Source organism: Stegodyphus dumicola, chromosome 7 (assembly GCF_044657685.1).
Source record: "Stegodyphus dumicola isolate Sdum_Otavi_A_Nest chromosome 7, ASM4465768v1".
NCBI classification, from domain to species: domain Eukaryota; kingdom Metazoa; phylum Arthropoda; class Arachnida; order Araneae; family Eresidae; genus Stegodyphus; species Stegodyphus dumicola.
The window spans coordinates 58,027,438-58,047,119 of record NC_140774.1 but is presented as its reverse complement, the minus strand read 5'-3'; the positions used below and the strand labels follow the sequence as shown (position 1 = coordinate 58,047,119).

At 34.1% G+C, this 19,682-nt stretch overlaps 1 protein-coding gene and 1 long non-coding RNA gene across 11 annotated transcripts in view; one reads left to right on the top strand and one right to left on the bottom strand.

The window, feature by feature from the left end:
* The window catches only part of LOC146996191 (uncharacterized), a 300,697-nt gene that overhangs the window by 212,270 nt on the left and 68,745 nt on the right, over window positions 1-19,682 (bottom strand). For 2 of the 8 annotated variants that reach the window (XR_015042016.1, XR_015042020.1), the window contains exon 4: window positions 17,389-18,127. The exons of the other annotated variants lie outside the window; for them this stretch is intronic. The gene's annotated coding sequence lies outside the window, so the exon portion shown is untranslated. Of the gene's footprint in view, window positions 1-17,388; window positions 18,128-19,682 lie in introns of those variants that run through there. 8 annotated transcript variants of the gene reach the window in all.
* The window catches only part of LOC146996192 (uncharacterized), a 65,307-nt gene continuing 56,042 nt past the window's right edge, over window positions 10,418-19,682 (top strand). For all 3 annotated transcript variants that reach the window (XR_015042026.1, XR_015042025.1, XR_015042027.1), the window contains exon 1: window positions 10,418-11,095. This is a non-coding gene — a long non-coding RNA (uncharacterized LOC146996192). The remainder of the gene's footprint in view (window positions 11,096-19,682) is intronic.

Genomic DNA, 19,682 nt, shown 5'->3' with positions numbered 1-19,682 from the left:
TAAATCCTGCATGACAGGTAGACACTTTGTCTTTCGTGTCACAGGAATTCTCTCTACACCTAAACTTTTCCTTGCAGGCGTCCCCCAGGGAAGTCTTCGCGGACCTATACTTTTTAATATATACGTGAATGACATACCCACTCTGAACAACACAAAACTCGCAATGTATGCTGATGACACTGTGATCCTTACACAAGGCCGGCTATACAACAGCTACAAAACCACATACATGCATTAGAGACTTGACTCATCAGATGGAAAATTAAGGTTAATGTGGAAAAGACTCAGGCAATCCTGTTAACAAAAAAGGAGAAGTTCAATAAAAACCTACATTTCTACGGAGTGTCAATTCCCTGGTACAGGCAAGTCCGACCAGGCCCGGTCGTTACAAAAACATAATACAGAAATTTCACCCTTTGGTGAAATTTATCGAACTTCTTAGTAGCTGAGTTTAAGGTCAGGTACATGTCATTCACAATCATTTCCGGAATTTATCCCTCCATCTTTTCTCAGAAACTGAGTAGCCGGGCTTCCCAGGCCCGAGACCCTCGCTAGCATTGTCATTTAAAAATGTGAAAGATGTCAGGCAGTTGCAAAAATGTCACGCTATTTGATTTATGACGATGAAATGAAAAGATTACAGAAACTATTAGCCGAAATGTTGACTGATGAAGATTCAGTTAATGAAGAAGACGAAGAAATAATTGATGAAGAACAGTTTAGTGATCACCAATCGAATTCTGAAGAGACATTAGATTCAAGCGATGAATCTAGTAATGAATTTAGCATTTCTGTTTCCGTGAATTGATATCTTGTCAAAGATAGCCATCAAATTTGAAAGGTAGAGAGCTGCTCGACACAAGAATATTACAGAAATCAGATCATTTATCTGTCTTCTTTGTTTTGGAGAATTTTGTTTTAAAATAGAAGGCTTCTCACGTAAATGTTGCGAAGTTTGGGCGACTGACGGGACAGGGCTTGACATTTTTCATCGAACAGTGTCTCATAAACGTTTTTTAATCCTAATGAGATGTTTGGGATTTGATGACCTAAGAGATCGTCCTTCTAGAAGAGAAATGGATAAACTGGCTCCGGTAAGAAATGATTTTGAAAAGTTCGTTAAAAATGCTGGCGAATACATCACAACTGACGAAAAATTAGAACCTTTTATAAGAAGATGCTCCTTTCTTCAATACATTCCAAGTAAACCTGCAAAATATGGAATTAAAGTTTTTGCTGTTTTTGATGCAAGGACATTTTGTACTTCAAATCTTGAAATTCATGCAGGAACACAACCCAAACGGTCGTGCAGCTCAGAAAATGGTCTTGATAAAGTAGTCAAGAGGTTTAGAGAGCCTATTTTGAATCCAGGGCGCAACCGTACCGTGTACAACTGGTTTACCAGTTATACCTTGGTAAAGAATCACCTTGAAAAGAAAATTATGCTCGTGGGAACTATCAGAAAAAATAAAAAAGAACTGCCAATATATTTTACTTGTGGCAGAAAAAGAGAAGTTTGATCATCATTATTTGGATTTCAAAGAAATATGACATTAGTTTCCTACACACCAAACAAAAATAAATGCGTTGTTCTATTGTCCACCATGCATAATGACAGAGCCATCGATGTTTCGACTGGAGAAGCAAATAAAAAAAACAGAAATTATGACTTTTAATGATTTAACAAAGGGTGCTATAGATGTAGTAACCATTTATAGTACTGCTAGAATTAGCAACAGATGACCAATGGCAGTATTCTTTAGTATGTTCAACATTGCAGCTATGAATACTAGAATATTATTGTTATCTTCGAGGACGCCAGTAGTGCAATATAGAAAACGAAGTTTATTTATCAAAGAATTTGCATTAGAACTTTTCAAGGATCACATTCAAGAAAGAAGCTCGCAGCAAAATTTCCACGCGAATTGAGTGAAAAATGAAATTGCAGATATAGGGAAAATTGGGAAGGACACTCGCCAAAAAAACAGGAGTGTTCTAGGGAAAGATGCCATATATGTAATAGCGTAAAGGACCGAAAACCACAAATTTGCTGCGCTAAGTGAGAGAAAAATGTTTGCGGTAAACACAGCGCGATTTTTTGCAAAAAAAATGTGAAATGTAAGTTTTTTTTTGAAAATATTTCTGTAAAAATTTAATATTACATAAATTAGTATTAAATTTCGTTTGCTCACAAAAAGAAATCAGTCTGATTTTTTCTGTTAATGATAAATAATTTCAATCTTAAAAGTGTATTAAAATACAATTTTTTTAGAATTATTAAATTCAAAGTATATTTTTATATTTTATATACTTTTTATTATTTAATTTTTTTCTTCGATTACACAAACAATTTTATTTTTATTTCGTTAAGAAATAACGTTTCGGACCTACGGAGCCCGACGCGCGTCCTCGCGTAGCTAAAAGCAGCGCGCGTCTTCGCGGGTTAACAGCGTGAAATAGCATTCTTTCTATAGACAACAAGTTACTCATTTAACAAGTCCCTTCTACGTCCAATATTGCCTTATGCTTGCTCTGTTTGGGCTTATTCTAGTTGATCCTTAAGGAAGAAATTGAAAACTGCACAAAACGGGGTTTTGAGACAAATTAGTAATGTTTTATGGTAGCTTCGGATTTACAGATTTGCATGCTGAACTGAAAATTGACCACATTTTAACCTTTTACTATCGCCTTGCTAAGAAATTCTATAAAGACATAGAGTTTATTAACAACACTGCAATTAAAATTTATGATTACGACGCAAATGATCAATGTAATATCAAAAGTCCTATGGCCGTTCTTAGTTACACTCTTGATTAAGCTTAACTGCACCATGGCTACCTTATATATAGTATGATTTTGTATTGTATGTAACTGTTTACTTTTAACTTGAGCTCCTTACTTAATTTATTCTATGATTATGATCACATTTTTAATAATGCTGACTGGGTCTTGTATTTACCAAATGTTTGCTTGACAATTTTCATGTGTTCATTTATTATTGTTCCCAATGGCTCGACGGAGTTTGCAGCTTTTCTGGACAGCATTTTCATCACCGAATCATGTATGCGTGTTACAAATATTCATCAAGTCATTTATTAAGGCCATTATAAATAATTATTTGAAAAAAAACCCTTAAGATATCCTGGCCATATTTATATAATACTATAAGTTGTAACTTTGTATTGTACCCGAAGTGGCATATTTTCATTTGTGGATAGGGTCTAAGACCCAGGCACCCCGGTGCTACACCATCACTCGTTGCGTAATCTGTTAAAAGATGCCTAACACTCACAAAGACCTCACAAAAACTGAGTACTATCAGCCCTCTTTTCGATGCGAGCAAAATTTTGAAAAGGTTATCCATGCCAGAATACATCCTTTTTTGACAGATTTCCCGCACAGCAATTTGGCTTTAGAAAAAATCTCTGTGACGAAGCAGTTGGTGCGTCTGACAGAATTTATTAGAGGTGCCTTTAATAATAAACAATGTGTTGTCTTAGTCATGATAAACGTGGCTAAAGTGTTCGATAGCATCGGCCCGAGGGTTAATTTTCAGGCTTATTTAAGCTCGAGTTCTCTAGGGAATTAACCCTAATTGTGAGTTTATTTATCACTGAGAACATTTCATATACTTTGAACAGGAAGCAGGTGTGCACTAATGATGGTCAGAGTTCAGTTTGATGTCCCATATTGTGCACTACTACATATTTGAAAAGATAAAATTATTTTATTAACAAAGGCAAATATTGTGTGTAATATATCCAATTTGTACAGAGTAGAATTTGTAAAGTGTAGGACTATGTACAAAGCAGAATGTTTTAAACAGTGTAAGAATACAAGTAATCCTTTAAACTGTCCTGAGTCACAAACCACTAATAAACCTTTTCCCACTAATCTGATAAAATTAATTTCTAAAATATAGGAAAACTCATACGCATGAAAGTGTTTGTGGAGAGAGGAGATTTTTCAATTATATGCTGTCACAGGGGGTGATTAATAGTTATTAAATTCATTTTATCGCTTAGGCTGTGAAGCAGATATTGTTAAAATGTTTGCATGTCAGTTTAAACTTGTGTTCATTTCTCATATTAAGCAGTATCATGAATGAATAACTTTATTTACCAGTCGACAATGCAAGTTTTTAATTTTCTGCATTCTTTTTTCAACGGTTTTATTGGAACGTTTTTATTATGTAAAAGGCTAAAACACTTGTCTGACGCCCACACTTCACTGAAGATTAACATTTATTTGCATTCTTTCCTATCGGATTTCACAAACAGAAAATCAGTTACTGTTCTTTTTAATTTCACGGTGGTTTAATTCTTCTACTCCAACTTAACGTTTATCAAAACTACGTGATGATGCAATAAATCGAATCGATGCGATCGAAGCCAACTCTACATCAATGGCATTCCTTTAAAAGAAATTCTCAATTATTAAACCTATGATTCTATGCCCGGATTTACATTAACATGCTCTCGTTTGATATTTTATTACAAATACTTAATTTTCACTTGTAATTAATAATTAAAATTTTGCCTCAATGTATAGCTTAATGCCTTAATGTTTGACTATCATATGGGAGTGTCTACTCTAGATTATGTATCCTGACGGGTTTCCAAATATCAACCACCTGCCTTTTAAACTGGTAGTTTTCATCTATCACATTTATCTCGCATTTAGTTCTCAATTTTTCGCACTACTTATAAAACTCGGAATTAAAGCATGTTTACTTTCATTATCGGAATTCGAACATTCGTCAGTTGTCTCGTACCATCTTTCAAGCTTGTTATTTAAACTACAATTAAATTCCTGTGTTTACTTCCACCAAGCATAATCTTCCTATAAGCCACGCCTCTCCGCTATGTTGGGTTACCAGCCCGAACATAACTTTGCATTACGCTGTGTCGGCGAAGCGGTTATCGTTTGTAATTTCAATTTTACACCATCGCTTAAGCTGCAGAGGGCAACACAAAGAACTGTGATATAGCATGACCGACTCATCCGCGACCATGATCGCAAACACGCATGCGCATTTCGGACCGAATTATTCTCAAAATAGGGTGAAAGGATGGGGACTTTCTTTCCCTCCAGCATAGCTTTTCCGGAGATGAGAAGACCTTTCACGTTGCAGCAAGTAATACCACCCCTTTTGGACGAGTCTATGTGTTTTGGCACAATGCCAACCAGGGTTGCGCTTGAGAGGGTGATCGATTCATAACAGGCATCCTAGATTTATTATTATGTTAACGAAACTAGTAGTCTCTACAAAACATTACTACTTGTTTATTACTCACCAGATTTCTCGTACACTTTTACGTTAGAACAATTCAGCTAGTGTTACGATTTTAATATTACGTGGCCGTATCTTCTCTTTTTTTAATCAAATTGCGTTGTCTCTTGAGGCGAAGCGGTGTTTATATAAAGTGTGGCATTACAGCACTCCTGTCTACATCTCGAAACGTCAGTATGTATGTGAGGCGGTTCTATAACTTTCATCCAAGAGGGAAGCTAGAATTCTTGCACATGCGATTTTCCCGTCTATTTTTCCATCGCTAACGTTTAAAAAATTTTCAATGCTACGACAATTTTCCAAAGAATATACACAGACGTCTTTGCCTTTTCAGGGCCAACTCAACAGCTCTTCTCGAAACAATCGGATACACTAGCCCGTATCGGATTGTTTGTGGAAAGAACCAAACAATGTTTACCCAGCGAAAACGTTTGTACTCGTTTTCGTAAAACATACATACACACAAAGACACTACTTGTGTTTTTTTCTTTTCCCTCTGCTGAAGATTTTCCCTTGCTGAAGGTTTACTTGAAACATATGATTTAAAGTTTCCAATAATAAATGCTTTTTATGTTTATAACAACTTTTAGATGTTTAATGTAGATGGGATGTATCTGATTTTAAACTGCTGTAACTGTTAATATAATTTTACGGATGTCAATTTACTAAACTGCTTAGAAAGTTACTTATAACTCCACCGACTTGAAATGTAGCAACTAATTTGGGACAAAATTTTCGACCTAAACGTAACAACTAATTTGGGACGGATGGAGTATAATTCAACATTTTGTTTTAATTCCTTTTAAGAAATTTCGTCATCACGAATTATAAAGCTATCATATTAAAAAATCACTGTTTTCAAAAAGGCTTTTAACGTAATAATATTAAGAATAATAAATAGAAAAACGATTGGGATGACAAGCCAAATCTTCTTTCCAAGAATTTTGAATATAAATATATTAATTTCAATTAAAATACTTTTAATATATTTTAAAAGTGTAAAATGAGGTTAAATATTTTGAAATACTTTAATTTCCTGTAAAATTGCCTTTATTAAAATTCTACTATTAGCTCACACTCTGCCTATATCTTGTTCGAATTTCCAATCGTTCATAAAATACTCAAGTTTATCCACTCGAGTTCAAATACAATTTTTTAAACTTGTAATGTATGACACTTGATATTAATATAAGGTATTTTCTCCCTCCTTCTAGAATGCCTTCATGGTGTAACGGTTAGTACAATTGGCTCGTATTCGAAAGATCCAGGCTCGAGTCTCGAAGAGGGCATTGCTTATTTTTCCTTTCTCCCGCATATATATATATATATATATATATATGTAATAATTTATTTCCTAAACAGTATTGATTAATTGATTATATTATCTCCTAAGTTTAATTAAAGTAGAATTATTTTAAAAGCGTGCATCCATACTGGTAAGTTATATTTTGAAAGATGTTTTGAAGTAATTTGAAAGCAAAATGTTAATAATGTTTTAACGGGGACTGGAGTTAAATCATCATGAAGAATAAAATTTCAATTGTAAAAGGAAAAATTAAAACATGTAATCATTGTCATTGATCGGAAATTAGTTGACTTTTCAAGGGGAACAAACCAACTCCCGTTCAATGAACAATAATTGATAAAAATACGTAAATACGAAAGTGTTTCGTCTTTACTCGAGTTATAAGTTAAAGGCAAACCGGCAATTCTAGTCAGGCCAAATATTTCCGCGAATAGAAGGAATTATGAACCAATGCTGATATTCAAAGAACTTATTCTTATGAAGCATTTTAGTCAATTCAATTTGGAGTAAAAATCAATTACTGTAGAGAAATCCTATTTAACTCGAGTAATCGTCCCCGACACTTTCATGTTTATGCATTTGAGTACCATATTATTTGTAGAAATTAAACATTGGAAATTGTCATTATGAAATCGAATTCAAAGTAAAGTTGAAATAAACATAGAAGATTATAAAAAAAGATAAATAATGCAAAATTTGTAAAAACAAATCAAAGACAATATAAAAATAATATAAAAAATAATATAGAAAATAATATATAATAAGAACAGTGAATGTACAGGAAGATATAAAGGCCAGAAAAGGTATTAAGTAACTTACATTCTTTCTAGTGGGGGAGTTGGCAAAGTGTTCTCTTCGTGTCTGACTCAGAAGTGTAGGGTGTCCGAAAATTCTTAACGGCAGTAGGGGCTTTGAATAATATCAGTCGGTAAAACTTGAAGCAATTTATGGTAGTGGGTGGGACTTGGAATTCTTGAGGGATGTATTTTGTGGAGTTCTTATCTGAGAGACACCATCTGTTAAGATTTTTTTGAAAATACTAGTGAATGGAAATTAATTAATTTCTGGCTAATTGTCGTGTCGCAATGATTAAGAATTTAAGAAAGGAAAAAAGCATTTTCACTGTCCAAGAGCTAATAGACAGTTACTTAATACCTTTTCTGGCCTTTATATCTTCATGTACATTCACTGATCTTATTTATATTATTTTCTATATTATTTTTTATATTATTTTTATATTGTCTTTGATTTGTTTTTACAAATTTTGCATTATTTATCTTTTTTTATAATCTTCTATGTTTATTTCAACTTTACTTTGAATTCGATTTCATAATGACAATTTCCAATGTTTAATTTCTACAAATAATATAGTACTCAAATGCATAAACATCAAAGTGTCGGGGACGATTACTCGAGTTAAATAGGATTTCTCTACAGTAATTGATTTTTACTCCAAATTGAATTGACTAAAATGCTTCATAAGAATAAGTTCTTTCAATATCAGCATTGGTTCATAATTCCTTCTATTCGCGGAAATATTTGGCCTGACTAGAATTGCCGGTTTGGCTTTAACTTATAACTCGAGTAAAGACGAAACGGTTACAGCCGAAAACATCGCGGCAAAAACATAGCGGACGAAAACATCGCGGAGAAAACAACGCAAGGCGAAAACATCGTGGGAGAAAACATCGCAGTTCTAAAACATCGTGGTACAAAACATCGTCGTCGAAAATAAAGCGGTTCAAAAACTTCGCAGTTTAAAAATATCGCCGTCGAAAATATCGTGGTAAGAAATAAAGTATCTATTAATCATCGCATGACGATAACATCGCAGACATGCTTTTTTCAGGCTTTAATAACTGTAAATGGATATTCCCATAATGATTTGTGAGCGCAAGTGATGTAAGGAAGGATAATTTTTACTTTCACATTTTTTTATTAACTAATAAATTTTTGCTGAAAAAATAAGAAGGAAACTTAAGCATAGAAAATTAAATGCAACTTAATAGATTATACTTTTTATGAAAAATTACCTGTAAAATCTTTATTAAAAATAATTTATTATGGTCTTTGTTAGTTAACTATGTCGATTTAAAATTCTATTAAGTGCTATAAGTTGCATTAATTTTCTATACTTAAGTTTCCTTTTTATTTTCTCAGCAAAAATGTATTAATAAAAAATATGAAAGTAAAAATTATCCTTCTTACCCTCTTGCGCTCACGAATCATTATGGGAATATCCATTTACAGTTATTAAAGCATGTCTGAAAAAAGCATGTCTGCGATGTTATCGTCATGCGATGATTTGTAGATACTTTATTTTTTATCACGATATTTTCGACGACTATGTTTTTAAATTGCGAAGTTTTTGAACCGCTTTATTTTCGACGACGATATTTTGCACCACGATGTTTTAGAACTGCGATGTTTTTCTCTTTGCGATGTGTTCTCCCACGATGTTTTGTAGCACGACGTTTTCGCCTTGCGTTGTTTTCTCCGCGACGTTTTCCTCCGCGATGTTGTCGGCGGACACCAGACGAAACACTTTCGTATTTACGTATTTTTATCAATTATTGTTCATTGAACGGGAGTTGGTTTGATTCCCTTGAAAAGTCAACTAATTTTCGATCAATGACAATGATTACATGTTTTAATTTTCCTTTTACAATTGAAATTTTATTCTTCGTGATGATTTAACTCCAGTCCCCGTTAAAACATTATTAACATTTTGCTTTCAAATTACTTCAAAACATCTTTCAAAATATAACTTACCAGTATTAACCAGTAACTTACCAGTTATAACTTACCAGTTTTTAGAATTAAAATAAGCAGTGTGGCCAGTATTCCCTTTCACCTCCCTTTGTCACACTGATACAAAGGCACTTCCATTTCTTGCGTAAATATAAAAACAAAGATACATACATGTATATGTTTTTAATTATATTATTTTGATTGACTCTCTGTACTATATATATATATATACGAATTTAATTCGGCCGGAGACGAAAATGAAATGTGTTCCGCTACTTAAATTTATTGTTCAATTATTTCTTATTCATTTATTTTTTATTTTATCTCTATTCATGACGTATATATCGGTGTGGGTTTTTGTTAGTGTGGACTTTTATCAGCGTGCCCTTCTATCTATGTGGGCTTTTATCTGTGTGGGCTTTCATCAATGTGCGCTTTCATCGGTGTGGGTATTAGTCGCGTGGGCAATTATCCCAGTGGGGTCATTTTTGTGGGCTTTTGTCGTGTGCACTTTCGTCCTTTTGTCTGGTCACCGCATGGACTTTATGTATTTCCTTCACAATGCATTTTGCTGTGAAGTGACAAACATTGTACAGTTAATAATTAAAAATAAAAGTATGTTTTGACTAACAAAACTAAAGAAAGGAATATTTATACATGATTAATAAAAATTAATTATTCATGTAATATTATATCTAGAGTAAGGTACCATCCTTATACTCATTATTGGAATTGTCGTATATTGATACTTTGATACCCCCCTTACTTTGTTTAAAAATTTGAAATTAGATTCCATTTACTCAAAAACCAGTATTATATTTATTTGTTCCATCTGCTTAGTTACACTTAAGTGCTTAAAGTTCTAGTCATTGTACAAGGCATATATAATAAATATGTTTTTCTCCTATCTAAAATATCTATTTGTAAAATATCTTTTGAAGTAAATCTTTTAATTATAATAATGATTAATCTTTTATGTGGTAAGATTATGTAAATTATGTATGGATATTAGATTTAAGTGACTGAAATTTAAAAATTTCAATGGGAAAGTGGTGTTTACTTGGAATATTCCCATGATTCTCGAGTTACCTGGAGTCTTGTTAGACAACAATGCTGCATAAATGTACTAGACCGTTTGGCAGATGAAGCTACTATGTATTTTTCTGCATTGCATGGAAAATAGAGGTGTGTTCTTATACCTGTTACCCATCATCTGGCTTGTAAGTATGAATAAAATATTAAGATACTTATTTATTGATCTATTATTTATTGAAAAATATTTTTATGATATAAATCCAGATGTATTGCATAGTTACAAGAACTATCTATTAGTTTTCATGTTAGTTCTAAGCTTTATTGTAAATTTTATTTTTTTACTTTGAAAAAGAATAATTGTGATGAAATATTATATTCTGGACGATTATATATCTCTAAACCACAGAATTTCTAGCAGCAATTTGCCATCAGTGTCAACATTAAAAAATCATTATACTGAATAATTCACCTTATAGCTGTAAACTGCTAATATTTTGATACAATTGGACATATTATTTTAGGATATGTCTCTTAATCTTCTCTTAACTCGTTCCATACTCAAATCATCCCCTTAGAAGCTAAGATTGAGAATACTCGTCTCCTCAAGCAACAATTGGATGCTGTACGAGTCGCATCGGACATGGACCAGCATACACCTCTTACGGCAAAAGCAAACTGTGATACATTGAAAGTACTGGAGCCCCTTAAGGGTAAGTGTGTTTTTAAATATCTCAGTATGCTAAAAAAACCCTTAGATAGCCTTGCTAATGCTTTTAATGATAATTTTAAGTTAAATATAAAAAGAAAACAACATGAAATCTCGGATAATTCAAACGCTAATTCTAACCACGAGGATGGTAAGCCTATAAGGCATACATACGTATAGTATATTTTTCAGTTGCAATACCTTATTACCACTGAGAATTTTTTGCGATTCCCAGGACGCCATAATACAGTCAAAAAGTCATTAATTCAGACACCCATACTCCGGAATGATCTATAATCCGGACCTCAAAGCTACAAACTTTCTGCGCATACGTCGCGTTTACGTGTGCTCATAAGACCTTTACGGCTGTGACTTTGCCTGTGCACATGCGCATAATACGTTTACGCATGCGCGTTTAACGTATAACAGACGGTATAAGCTGAGCTAAAATTATCTAATTCAGTTAATGTTGCAGATTGCGTTGTTCCTTAATCTTCGAATTGGATCAGGCTTATTATTTTTTGCAGACTGTTAGAGCAATTTTATAAAAGTAAGCTTGAACTTTCGATTATGTCAAACAGAATTTCCGATATATATTTACTAATATGTACAGGATCTACAAAGCAAAAGTATGTTTCGAAGTCCATTAAACAAAAAGTGGAATTGCTGCAAAAAATGGAAAAAGGCATATCCTTTGTTTCTTAACCATTCCGAAATCTGTTTATCAATTTCATGCTGCTCTGCGGGGGGGGGGGGACATCGCAGCGCGCAATGAACTGGAAGTTGATTTGTCAGCACTATCCTTATCTTCAGGGCAAATGTTTTTATTTTATTCGGCTTATAATTCCTTACTAAATGTAGTATTTCATCTCGATGTATTCCGTCTTTGATATGATTTAAATCAAATTCCTTGTCATTATAAATACCACAAGTACACATCAAATAGTTTTCTGGTTGCAATTTTCTAATTTCGACTATGCTTAATGTATGCTTTACGCATGTGCTTGTTGAAAGAAATGTTTAATAAAGTAAACAAATAAATATTAAGCTTTTTTTTGTAAATTTTGATACCCTTTAGATCATAATTGTTCTTTATTTCATAAATAACGGTTTCATATTTTTAATTGTATAATTTCTTCATGCCATCTTACCAGATTTAAACTGATGATCTATAATCCGGAATCGCCAAAGTCCCGACGAGTCCGGATTAACTACTTTTGACTGTATTTACAAAAATTCTGTGGAACCCAATAAGTACTGCGCAAATCCGACACATGCGTGAGTGAAACTGTCAATTTTTTCTTTTGTACACTTGCAGTTTTAGGTCACTACATTTAATTTCTAATTTTAAGACATAGAACAATGTGAACATTTTAAATAAGTAACAGATGAAATGACAGCGTCACGTGCAAAGCAAGAAAAATGAACGTTTCTATTATAAAATGAAGGCGTCGAAACGGATTCATTTTTTTTTTCTTTGTCTGTATTGCCATATCTATTTTAAGATGTATTGTATTATGTAAAAATATTTGGTAATTGTAAAAGTATTATAATAAATTAAAGAAATATCAAAACTGCTAAAATTCTAGGCAACCCCCTGCTGCAAGTCCAGCGACTCCAGTTTAAGAAACCCTGGTATAGACAGACAACCCGGCGAAATTACGCCCTAATTGAGATACAGACATAAAACTTATATCAAAATGATGGGGCATGCATTTGCAGTTGAAAGCAGCAAAACGCATCAAAATGGATCATTAACTTTCGAGTCGTGTGATTTTGATGCGGCTTGCTGCTTTCAAAAGCATTTTCCTACAACTTGCATCCTATTTGAGATGCAGATATAAAATTTGTGGAGCATGAAATTGCTATTGAATGCAGGAAACCGCATCAAAATCGGACAATCGGTTCCCGTGTAAAACAGATTTTAAAAAACTGTAATTCTTAGAGATGCATCAAATTTCATTGCCATGAAAAATATATTTCGTCCTCTGGACCCTGAAAACGATACTAATTATGTCCAGAATGCAGTTAACACTGTAAATCAACGAAGCACTTCAAGTCAAAATTTACCTACACCACCACAACCAAAAGTTGTTCCTCCAGTCAAAAATTCTACAATGATATAACCAGGGCAAACAAGTCCACAATACCAATTTTAAATCATATCAAATCCGAAGAACACAGGAAAAGGCCTAAAACCATCCTCAGAGACATACAATAAAGGTTTTTGATAAACGTTTAATTACTGTAAAGGCCCTTATTTTTGCAGGCCGTAATTTTCACAAAAATGAATATATCGGTGATTTCGCGAGTTGAAAATTTCACGAATTTTATATGAACAGAACAGAAAGTTGAAAAATTTTAAAAGTACTTAAGTAAAGTTGGGGGGGGGGGGAAAAGTATTTCGCAAAGCTTTGATTTTTGCGATTACGACGGGCTCACGAAAATAAGGGCCTTTACACCAGTTTAAAAAAGACCCAAAAAACTAATTAATTATTCTTTAACTAATTATTGTAATATACCTAATTGCCTAGCTTAGCACCAAAAATTGGGAAAATTAAAATTTTTATTCCTATCGCATCACTAATTAATATTGAAGCAGGCTTAATTTAATTTGTCCATCATGTCCTCTAGCCCCTCATTCACTCAGCCATCCCTTTAAATTAGTATGGATTGAAGACAAGAAAGAATTTCAACCAATCACAAAAAATGCTGGTGGAAAAAATTGAAATAAGTGAGAGATGGAGCGCTTAACGAGGATCCTTAAGCGCTCCATCTCTCACTTTGTAATCACAGTTCAACAGCTTTCGGCCATGAAGGCGGTAGCTATCATAATCATACCACACACTCTACAACCAATCACGTTCGTCTCGATCTAGTTACTCAACCGTAAACCACAGAAGGATTTTTCGCCGATTTAATGGCTATATCCAAACTAAAGAATAAAATTATCATAGGTAGAGACTTTAACTCACACCACAAAAATCGGAACTGCAGAAATGATAATTCAAATGGTCACATTGTTAATCAATTTGCCTCAACGGCCAACTTTACTGTTGTAGCTCCCTCCTACCCAACATGCTATAGATCTGCAAGCATTATTGAATTTTTCCTGCTAAAAAATATTTATCAACCATCAAGGATAGAAAGATTACGTGAACTATTCTCTGATTATAACCCTGTTTTAATGGAGGTGAATATCAGTAGCTATAGTACATCACACAAAAGAGCCTTTATTATGAACTGGGTAGCTCTAAACAACACTCAGTACCCGTTACCCGCGATACACAGTGAAGACGAGTTAGACGCAGTTATCGAAGATTTTACTAGCACACTTAACCGTGCTCTGAAAAATAGCAAGGCGGTCCCGTTGACTGGTAGGGCCAGAGATCCTGCTATTAGAGAACTTTTAGCTAACAGAAAGAGAGCTAGAAAAATATGGCAGAGGACCAGATGCCCAGAAGTTAAGAGAATTTTAAATCGGCTGAATCAGGAAGTCAGTACACGCACAAAACAAATGGTCTAGATATTTAGAATCACTCTCTACTGATGATCATGTATATGGAAAGCTGCTTCTAGATATAATAGATGCTACACAAATATTCTGCCCCTTAATGGCCCCTCTGGGATCACATACACAGAAACTGAGAAAGCTGAGTCACTAGCTGATCACTACGCTACTCAGTTTTACATTAACATCTCACACCCAGACACAGAACGCACAGTTAGTTACACTAACAATTTATACTTTTCATAACCAAAAACAGACAACATCCGTCTTGCTAAACCTTCGGAAGTTAACACCGCCACCTCCATACCTGTCCCTTTCAATGATGTTCGATCGATTATTGCGGCTTCCCCGCTCTCTCCAGATGAGTATGCGATGAGAATCGCTACTCAGACTGAATCTGCTCTCATCTGTAAAGAGTACTCGTCCCCATTCATTGTCTCTCCAATTCCGGTGTTCCCGGCACCACAGAGAACGCCTTCTCCGATGGGCAGGCGTTAGAGGTACACACCGTACAGGGCGTCGTGCAAACAGACCACCACCCTGCAGTCTTCTGGCCACGGTAAAACGCGATATCTGTCGTCCAGTCGCCTGCGTCGTGTGTCTAGCGATTTCTCCCGCTGTCTGCCGCCTGTTTCTTCTGGCCTGTAAGGCAATATACCGGTCATCTGCAGGTGTGGTTCCTCGTGAACGACCACTACTAAACCCCCGGATAGCTGTTCCTGTAGTTTTAAATTGTCTCCAAAGTCGTGAAACGATGCTGTGAGCAATTCCGATCTCTGCAGCCACACTTGTCACACGGCGGCCTTCCTCCAACTTCCCAATGACCTCGGGTAAAAGCATCCAGATGTCATCTAACAGATTGATTATTCGCCATTTCTCGCCGAGGCAGCAACTCAGTGTGATTTTAACTGCTATACGGTGTGCAATCTCTTTGCCAGAAATACTGATCTTTCACCGAGAACATGCTTTATACAACTCAGACACTCCCCCATTATGTCTACCCGCATATCTGCGCAAGTGCTACCGTAGATCACCTTACTTAATCTCGGGATTGGTCTTTCTGTCCGCTCTGCCTCTTCGTTCAGCTGATATGCTAATTTTTCGACTTCGTCCTTAATTTTTGCACACCAGTGTATTTCACGTGCTATACACAGGATAAGGTACAACCCAGGAACCTGGAAATGATGTGTGTCTTTGTACCCTTCTAAAGGAGTATGGATTGAAAACAGCCTAGGCCTTCCCCGTAGCACACTGTAAATCACACTTCACCCAATAGGATTACTCCTCTGCCAGCCAACAGAAGTTCAACAAGCTCCCGCCTACCACCTGACTACTGAACCATTCAGCCTTGAATACTCGAGGAGAGGGGGAAGAAAAAAGAAGAAAAGGGCTTTTTCTTCTCTCTCCGCCCCCGATTGCCTCTGCTGCTCACACTCCAACTAGCTCTAGGTTTTAACTTCAAAACTCATCATCTTATATTTGCTGCAAACTCTGCCATTACTACTGATTATAATGTCACAATTGCTTTCATTTCATTTCACTGCCATAACTGCTCTTCGAATTTTTATTTTTACGAACTTCAGCAACATTATTTCTTTAACATTCGTAAAAGTATTAACTTACTACACTGGGATAAGGCTATGCCCAGGAACCCACTACAACTGAACATTAGTTCATCGAGGAAGGGCATACTCTAAATGAAGCTGCAGATGTCCAAATAAAAAAGGAAAAGAAAACCTATTCACAATAAATTGTTTCAACAAAGGAAACGATTGTGTGATTTTAGATGACAGTCGGAGAGTATTAGTATCAAATATTTTATTTCATCATACCACCAACAAATATTTTCTTTTGTTTCAGAAGCCCATCAAAAACTTACATGACAGCAAATGCAAATCTAGTATAAATAACGTTTATGTTGCTAAAATAAATTCTGATTTCCAAAGATGGCCTGTTTCTCGCATTGTTGGTAAATCATGGTTGATGGGCATTAAGAATGGTCTTTCCTCTAATTCACTGGACACACACAAATTAGCAGCACGTTGGTGTTAATTCTTTTTAATTCTGTATTAAAATATACAACTTTAAACTTAGTTGACATATGCGGCATTTGAAGTGCAAATAATAAAAATTTTTCTTAAATACTATGCTTTGTTGCTTATCTTTTAGAAATTTAAAGACCTGGAATTCTGCAATTCTGAGTAAAAAATGAAAATAAAAAACAATTAACACCAACAAAAACTTGTGGTAACATGACAGACAAATTATTACAAATACTACAAAAGATCATGCCTTTTCATTTTATTTAACCATATGTTAAAGCAGTATTCTTTATTAGACCTGGAAAAGTTAGAAACAGGAATATATTTTACTACAAAAACTACACGACAATTTTGAAATTAGAAGCTTTTCTGTATGAATTCCACTCTAAAACAATGCAAGTGCAGTCTTGACGATAAGAAAGTCAAATTTATTGAAATTTAAATTTGTATTTCCATTTTAATTTTCATTTTCCTAAAAACATTTGTCAACTTTGCAGGATTTCATCTTCAAGTATATATGTACAGACATTTAAAGTTCTGATGTATTAACATCTCGTGGAAATACACCTATCCCTCGATTTATACAGTACTTACCTGTTTTACATGATTTCAGTTTTACACAGTTTAAAAATTAACAGATTTCAAAAACTTAGTAAAATAGTATTTGCTGCATAAATGCAAATACATACATTTGAAGTCATTTTTTAATCTCATTTCTTTGGTAACACTGGTGGCAACAACAAGGATGGGGATTCCCCGTGTTAGGGGAATCTCAATAGTATGTATATGTATTTCATAACAGTAAAATTTTAAATTATATGGTTCACGCGAACTAATGCAGTATCAGTATTTTAGCAGCAAGGATTACATCATTTTTATCTACATATCTGAATGTTTACTAGCAAGTTTTCAACATTTATAGTTTTTGTGGCATTTTTTATAATTTATGTAAATTTTTTAAAGTATTATAATGCCAAAACGATTTTTAAAAAAAAATCAAAAATGAAATTAGAAGCAAAAATTAAAATATTAGATCATCTATGTAATAGAGAAGGAGTAACAAATGTTGCTAAATTTTACTCCATGAACGAAGCCACAATAAGGACAATTAAAAAAAAAAAAAATGAAGACTCTACTAGAAAAAGAATTAGATATGGGTAGAAGACGAAAATTTAAAATGGATTCCAATTGATACTGATGCTATTAGAAACAAGGCTTTAAAAATTTATAAAGCACTTAAGAATCGGTCACTATCGACTTTGTCAGATGAAAAAAAGGTATCTTTTTCCACAAGTCATGGTTGGTTTGAGAGATTTAATAATATTTAAACAAAGGCATTCTTTACATAATCTAAGATTGAAAGGAGAAAGTGCATCTGCTGATTCGAATGTAACAACAATATCCAGCAAAATTTGCTGAAATCAATTGCCACGATCTCCTACATTTCTGATCAGATCTTCAATGCTGACGTGTCTACGTTGTTCTGAAAAAAAAAAAAAAATACAGTCAAAAGTCGTTAATCCGGACTCGTCGGGACTTCGGCGATTCCGGATTATCGATTTTTCCGGATTATAGATCATCAGTTTAAATCTCGTAAGATGGCATGCAGAAATTCTAAAATTAAAAATATGAAACCGTAATTTATGAAATAAAGAACAATTATGATCTAAAGGGTATCAAAATTTACAAAAAAAAAAAGCTTAATATTTATTTGTTTACTTTATTAAACATTTCTTTCAATGTAAGTTGTTTAAGTTGCTTCATTTTATGTGATACTAATACTTTCTCTTTAATTCTATAAACAGACATAATTTCTTTTCAGTTAAAGAGTTCTGCTGTTCAAGTCCCGTTAATTGCTGTGCCGAGAATACCGACTAACTGGTCAATGGAAATTTTTTCGTTTTCACTAACCTCTCTGTCACATTCTTCATGTCTTTATCCATTTTTTTCAGCAATTTCACTTTTTGTTTGTTGGACATTGAAACATACTTTCGTTTTGTAGATCCTTTGGAAGTTCCAGCATCGGAAATTCTATTTGACATAATCGAAAGTTCAAGTTTACTTTTATAAAATTGCTCTTACAGTCTGCAAAAAATAATAAGCGGGATCCTATTCGAAGATTAAGGAACAACGCAATCATTAACATTAACTGAAATAGATAATTAGATAATTTTAGCCTACACCGTCCGTTATACATTAAACGCGCAGGCGAAAACGTATTCTGCGCTTGCTCACACGCATATGCGCAGTAGTCAAGTTCTTACGCGCTCGCGTAAAACGCCTGTGCTAACGCGGCACATGCGCAGAAAGTTTTTAGCTTTGAGGTCCGGATTATAGATCATTCCGGATTATAGGTGTCCGAATTAACGACTTTTGACTGTACCTTGCAAATCAGCTAGTGGTCATAAGGTAGTGAAAAGTCATACAATTTTTTTCTGTTGCGATGCTTCAGGCAATTATATAATGAAACCATTGGTTATTAACAAATCAAAAACACCATGTTCATTTAAAGGAACAAATATAAATAACCTTCCCTTTTATTGGATGCCTAACAGGAAAGCACGGGTCACTGCCATAAGGTTCAATGAATGATTTCTTACCATGTTTGTCCCAGATGTCAAAAATTATTTAGGTAAAAAAGGATTGCCTTTTAAGACTCTTCTTTTAATAGATAATGCACCTGGTCATCTTCAAAATTTACAACACAAAAAAGTAGAAATAGTCTTTTTGCCCAAAAAATACAACTTCTTTATTACAGCCATTGAATCAAGTAATATTTTCTGGCTTTTACAACATTGTGTATATCAAACAAACCTTTAGGTATATTTTAGAAAAAATGGAGAATAATGAATCTTACTCTTATGGATGCTTGGAAGAAATTTACAATCTTAGATTGTGTTGGACTGTCATATACTCAGATTAAACAATCAATGCTCAACGCATGCTGGAAAGCAATACGCTGGATGTTGCTAAAGATGAGAATGATAGATTACCATTAGAGTGTGAATATTCTCAGATCACTAAATTGGCTCAAACTG